The sequence below is a fragment of the Palaemon carinicauda genome, chromosome 38 (assembly GCF_036898095.1).
Source record: "Palaemon carinicauda isolate YSFRI2023 chromosome 38, ASM3689809v2, whole genome shotgun sequence".
NCBI lineage: Eukaryota > Metazoa > Arthropoda > Malacostraca > Decapoda > Palaemonidae > Palaemon > Palaemon carinicauda.
The window spans coordinates 58,943,397-58,950,896 of NC_090762.1; positions in this window are offsets into that span (position 1 = coordinate 58,943,397).

The following is a 7,500-nucleotide window of genomic DNA, read 5'->3' on the forward strand; positions in this document are numbered from 1 at the left end:
TGCTTTTAAACAGGTAATGAACCTAATAATTGGATAAACACGCTAATAAAGTAGAATGTTGTGCTTCTTCGCCGTATCCTGGTGATTTGATTATATATAGAATTTAATCTTTCCTAACCTGATAGCTGAAGTATCCTAGAATCTAACGCCCTTCCCTATCAAAAAATCATTTATACGCTAGGCATTACAGGAATTACTCATACATAGCGAATGTAATGCCATATTTAATCCACTTTCTCTTCACTGTAAGGTTGGGATTGTATAGATATTTTAATCAGGCCTAGCAACAAACAAAGTCCTCGCTAAGGCTGCATGGAAATTTTGGCGGGAAAATACAAAAACTTGCAGCTAAAATGATAAATTTAGCCAAGAAATCTGTACTTAACCCATTTTACAGAGGATTACCCTTATAAAAGCAAAAAAAAGCATCGTCTTTATAATATAAGTGAAACAAAGACCGAACCAACTTTAAACAAAAGTAAGCTGGTATACGAGGGATACCAGCTTAAAACCATGAAACCAGTACATATGCTTATAAATGGCAAAAGTAAGTAATTAACTGAATTATATACAAACCATACGAGAGAGAGAGAGAGGAGAGAGAGAGAGAGAGAGAGAGAGAGAGAGAGAGAGAGAGAGAGAGAGAGAGAGAGATTGGAGCATATTTTCTATCGACTCACTCAAACTTCAGAATATAAATTCTCCTTCGGGACCTAATTTACGTAAAACCAAAGTATCATATGGTCAGAGTAACTTACAATAAAACTATAATGTAATATAAATAAATGCATAATCATCATAAGCTTATCGAGAACGTCCCGATTCCATAGCCAAGACTAGACTAGGCCTAGTCTCACTCGTGAGATTAAACGGTTATTGAATAGTTGTTTAATACGTTGAAGGAAATCGGTTTTCACATAATTTCCTAACATTTATGGATGTAGTTACAATTTCGTTATAATAAAAAAGTGAAAAGGATGACCCATACCTGAAATACAATGTGAACGACGTGACATAGAATGTGATGAAAGCGCCAAGACGGTTCCCAGGTGACTGAAATGGATCTCTTGAGAGTTTTAACAGACTTTTATGAAACTGTTGCAAATTCAGATAGGTTCAAATTATGACGTCGCCTTAGCAGCCATGGTTTGGCCTTGACATAGAGACAACCTTGTCTAGTCGACCTTCCCAAACCAGGGAAAACGGATCGTCGGGTAACGCGACCTAATCTCCGACAAGATGATGCACCAAATGATTCTGAGCATGCGCACTAAGGGCTTTCAACCCCTCGCACATTCTTCTACCATCTGTGCTTGTGTTATCAGGATCACATAATTAAAAAAATTGGTAAGTCTTTTGATTAATTAGATAATTAGCTATGGCTGTCGTTCAGGTCTTTGCGGTTGTCGTTTATCACAACAAATAATCCGATTAACGCGAATCGACGAAAGAAGTGTAGTAGTGGTTTAATTGGGTAAGCTCATGACGTAAACAATCAAATCAGCTACTTGATTCTCCATGAGATCTGGTTGATGGTTTTGGTGGGGAAAAGTATTTTGACCATTTATCATACTTATATGTGACCGATATTTTCATATTTATTGAATTTAACATACAGCTATCAACGCTGTTATACCCCTATAATACCACACACCCATTCAAGGTGGATAGGGGAGTATACACACACATTGCTGTTAATGTGTACCAGCGTCTGATATGTTTAAGAAAATGCATGCACACACACACACATATATATATATATATATGTATATATATATATATATATATATATATATATATATATATATATATATATATATATATATATATACTGTATATGTATGTATCTGTGTTCATTTTCTTAAACATATCAGACTCTGGGATACATTAACAGCAATACTGTCTACTATAGTAGTTGGTAATCTGTATGTGGTTAGTCAAGACCTATCGACGTACACTGACGAACCTAACAATAATCGAAGGACTAACTATATAACACTAGCCTAGGCCATAGAGTGTAGTCTTCTCAATTACACCCAATGGGCATATATATATATATATATATATATATATATATATATATATATATAGTATATATATATATATATATATATGTGTGTGTGTGTGTGTGTGTGTGTTACTGTATCTTTCCCATTGTTAGCGTTAGCAAAATGTTTCCTAGTCTCACATTAAATATCGAGTTTTAAAGTTTCCTGATTTAATCCAGTATTATGTAGTGCTTTATTTAATGTAATGCTTACTTTGCAATTTCATTATCACAAAATTAACCCAACGTACCTCATTGGAAAATTTTATATGATCGTTTTATAATTAAATTCGTAAAATTTAACAGGATTAATTTTGTTTTTTGCTAGAACTCATAAACTAAATATTAACATTTATTCTTCAATAAAAAAAAATAATAATATAAAACTAATGTACAACTGTATATGGCTTACTAAACGAAGATTCGTGTATGTTTTCTTAATATTTTGACACAGTTTACCATTCAATTAGCGTTCTGTGGACCATATTTTAATATATTTTCCAACACTTTTTTGTAAATTCAAATATGTAATAAATGTGTCCAATGTTTAAGTTGCTAATTAGTGACAAAAGACTGAAATTCTACAACCCTAATTTTGCTGCTTGCAGATCTGTTTACCTCCTACCTCTGATTCCGGCCCACCCCACATTCTCTCTCTCTCTCTCTCTCTTTTGCTTTTGCTACAAATAATTATTTCAAATAATTAATATATAAATCAGGATGTTACTTTCTCATCGTTGTAAAAGTAATTGCTCTGTATTATACTCTTAAATAGTATAAATCTAGAAACAGGAAAATTTCCCATTACTCTCTCTCTCTCTCTCTCTCTCTCTCTCTCTCTCTCTCTCTCTCTCTCTCTCTCTCTCTCTCTCTCTCTCTCTCTCTCTCTCTAGGGAGTTATCAACAGAACTATTTTTTTAGTATTAAAAGAAACATAAAAAACTATGCGAAAAATATTTGTCTAACAAGTATTAAAAAATATGCTTTAAATTTGAATAATTCCTTGCACCACATTCTCTCTCTCTCTCTCTCTCTCTCTCTCTCTCTCTCTCTCTCTCTCTCTCTCTCTCTCTCTCAGCGGCAGGATACTCGGCTCACAACCTAGGACTGTGGCTTTCGACCATCTAACAGCATGAGAAAGTTGATATAGATTTCTTCTAAAATCTAGCGAGACTCTTGGCCTAAGATATGAAATAGGGGCCTAGTTGTCACTTAGCCGTTTTGGAAAGATAATAAGAGAATACCGTGAGAGTTCGTCATCCCGTCAATTTGTATACGAAAAAACGGAGATCATGAAATGATTCTTAACCGGTAGGATGAAAACTCGCATTAAGTACTATTGATCTTCATAATGTACCTGGTAAATTGTTGAACGTTGTGGGATACATCTGGGGGGAGAGAGAGAGAGAGAGAGAGAGAGAGAGAGAGAGAGACTTCATTACCTCGTTAAAATGAATACCATTAAACTAGTATATTCTTCTGCATTATAAAAGTTCAATATTACAACAATGATTTGACTATTACTAAACGAATGATTGAACATTACGAAAATATGAGTAACTTATAATTTTGAATAAAATAAGGTTAATACAACTATTATAAGTACAAAGATGGATTAATGAAGATGTTCCAAGACATGCGGCGTTGTAGGTCCAGGTTATGGACCAAGAAGGGGAAGAGGAGCTTACCACCTACCGTAAGGACCTGTCTACTCGAGATTTAGGTTTGGTAGATGTGGTTAGTCACGAAGAATATCTGTATAACATAACATTCCTGCGATAAGCAACACTCTGACGTCCTGTGTATAAATCAATGGGTAGTGGACTAGAGAAAAAGAAAATATACAAAATACGGGTGGGGGGGGGGGGGACTAAAAAAATCCGGCTACGTTTCTTGGGAGAGGGGAACAATCCACGCTAATTTGCCCGGGGGAAAATACAGCTTTTAAACAAGTAGTATATTATTAATTGCATGAAAACGCTTATAAACTATAATTTTAATTTTTATCAAAATGTTTCCCATACCACAATGGTAGAAAACGATGATCAGAGTTTAGATCAGTGTTTGATCCCCAAATAGGAGGGGCATGGACGATGAGACGCTTCCTCTAAAATCTAGCAAGACGGCTGGTCAAAACGTTGCAGGACCAGCTTCAGAGAGAGAGAGAGAGAGAGAGAGAGAGAGAGAGAGAGAGTTATTTCTTGAAAATATAGCATAAAAAAAGGAGACTCGCAAGGCAATACTCATATCTCTCTCTCTCTCTCTCTCTCTCTCTCTCTCTCTCTCTCTCTCTCTCTCAGGGGCTCGTTACTTACACTTTATTCTCATTGAGCACCTTATATTGGCATCTGTGGAAACCACCACCTTATTCGGTGCTTAGGTTGACATACGGTTCGATTCGTTCGACACGCATAGTACTAGTTTTTAGATAGCTGTAGAATATGTTTTTAAACAGGAAATAAACTCAATATTAATAATTGCATAAACACGCTAATAATGTAGGATGTGGCGCTTTTTTGTCCGTTTCCTGTTGATATGTCATGAATGAAATGTAACCTTTACAAACCTTTATGATAGGGGTAGCCTACAATCTACCGCCGCTTTCCTAAAACAAATATCAACATTTATACGCTAGGCATTACAGAAATTCCTCATACATAATGTATTTCATTATTAATCCACTTTTTCTTCAATATGAGGTTGGGAATGTATAGATATTTCAATCGGCCCTATCAATAGGCAACGAAGTCCCAATATGAGGCTGCTGGTTGATGCTGAGCCCTTGGCAACTAGTGGAAATTTTGGCGGGAAAATACAAACCGTGCCAATAAATTGATAAACTTAGCCAAGCAATCTACGTATCGCAGTTTACAACAGATTATCCTTATAATAGCCAGGAAAGCATTGTATTTATAGAATCTGCTAAACAACGACCGAAGCAACTTTAAATAAAAGTAAGCAGGTATACGAGCAACATCGTCTTTAAGCCATGAAACGGTTGAAACCAGTTATCTGTTAATAAATAGTAAGGTCGTGTAATGAACCCGATCAAATACGAATCATGAGAGAGAGAGAGAGAGAGAGAGAGAGAGAGAGAGATCTTGGAGACTGTCTAAGAACATTGTTTTACCATCGACTAGACTCAAACTTCCGAATATAAATTTTGTCTCGGGTCCTAATTTACGTAAAACCAAACTATAATAACGTCCAAGCAACTTCCAGTATAGCGAAATAAAAATACCTAACTTACGTAAAACCAAACTATAATAAGGTCCAAGCAACTTACAGTATAGCGAAATAAAAATACCTAACTTACGTAAAACCAAACTATAATAAGGTCCAAGCAACTTACAGTATAGCGAAATAAAAATACCTAACTTACGTAAAACCAAACTATAATAAGGTCCAAGCAACTTACAGTATAGCGAAATAAAAATACCTAATTTACGTAAAACCAAACTATAATAAGGTCCAAGCAACTTACAGTATAGCGAAATAAAAATACCTAACTTACGTAAAACCAAACTATAATAAGGTCCAAGCAACTTACAGTATAGCGAAATAAAAATACCTAACTTACGTAAAACCAAACTATAATAAGGTCCAAGCAACTTACAGTATAGCTAAATAAAAATACCTAACTTATGTAAAACCAAACTATAATAAGGTCCAAGCAACTTACAGTATAGCGAAATAAAAATAATAAAGGCATAACCGTGATATGCTTATCAAGACCATAGCATAACCGAAGCTGGACTAGGCAGACCTGACCAAGTCTCACCCGTAATTTCCCTGGGTTATTTACTAGGACATACAGGATAGTAGTTTCATACGATTAATTTCATAACATTTATGGATGTAACAACAATTTTGGTTAAAGAAAAATAAGTGAAATGGATGACCCATACCTTGAAATACCGTACAATACAAACGACGTGACGTAGTATATGATATAACCGCCATGACAGTTCACAGGTCCACTGAAATAACTCGGCTGAAAGTTTTAACTGCCTTTTATGAAACTGTTGCAAACTGAAATAGCTTCAAATGACGACGTCACCATCCTCTCGCTGCTACCATAGTCTGGCCTTGACATAGAGTCGACCTTGTCTCAGTCGACCTTCCCAAACCAGGGAAAATGGATCGTTGTGTTACCTTTCCTCTTCTCGGACGTGATGGTGCGCCAAATGATTCTGCGCATGCGCTCCAAAGGCATTCTTCTCGTAGTCTAGATCCGCTTGTGTTATCAGGATGACATAATTAGAAACAAAGGTTAGTCTTCTTGATTTATTAGGTAAATAGCATAGTTATGGCTGTCGTGCAGGCCTTTGCCGTCATCGTATATCACTAACCAATAATCCGATTAATACGAATCGACCAAAGAATTGTAATAGTGGTTTTAATTAGGCAAATTTCTGACGTAAACAATCAAATCGTCTACTTGACTCTCCGCGAGCTCTGGTGATTGGTTTTTCTCAAATATTGCTAGCTCGTCCTTCCTTTTCCCATAGTAACTGTTTATATTACCATTTGTTATAGACTACTATGTAATTGACATTTTCATATTTATTTATTCAATACACCGTAAGGCTATCAGCACTTGTACCCCTGTAGTTCCATCCATCCTTTCCAAAGGGACAGGGGAGTATATGCACCCTCTGACATAGGGTACATAAACACATGCACGCAATTACCCCCCCCCCCCCCCCACACACACACACATATATATATATATATATATATATATATATATATATATATATATATATATATGTGTGTGTGTGTGTGTGTGTGTACTCTGTGTTAACGTTACGCATTTTCTACGTTAGTGGAATAGGTTTCTGACCAGGTCTTTCAGGGTGAAGTTGCACGCCCATCCCCATACTAAGCTCTTAACCATGGCAGACGCGGGTACATATTTACGGCAATGTGACTTATTACAGTATTTGGTAATCCATAGAATAGATGGTAAGCCAAGATCGATCGACGTACCCAGGCACGGACTTTAATAATCGAAGGACTTACCCAAACGTCAGCCTAGGCCTAGGCCCTAGAGAATGTAGTCGTCTCAATTATGGCACCCTATGGCGGGTAGGACCTACCAGAGATTTTATACACACACACGCGCGCGCACACACACACACACACACACACACACACACACACACACACACATATATATATATATATATATATATATATATATATATATATATATATATATATATATATATATATATATATATATATATATATTTCTCAGAGTATCTTAACGTGATGAAAGGGTTTATGTATGCCAAGATCAGCAAAGCAGTGCTAATCAGGAGTCTTAAAGACTACTCATAATAGGTTAGTTTGTTGTTAGCGATCAGACTAGTCTCCCAACAACAATCCGCAATGGCCAGCGTGGTGATGAAAATGGTAAAACCCAGACTTAAATTGACATGTCTCAG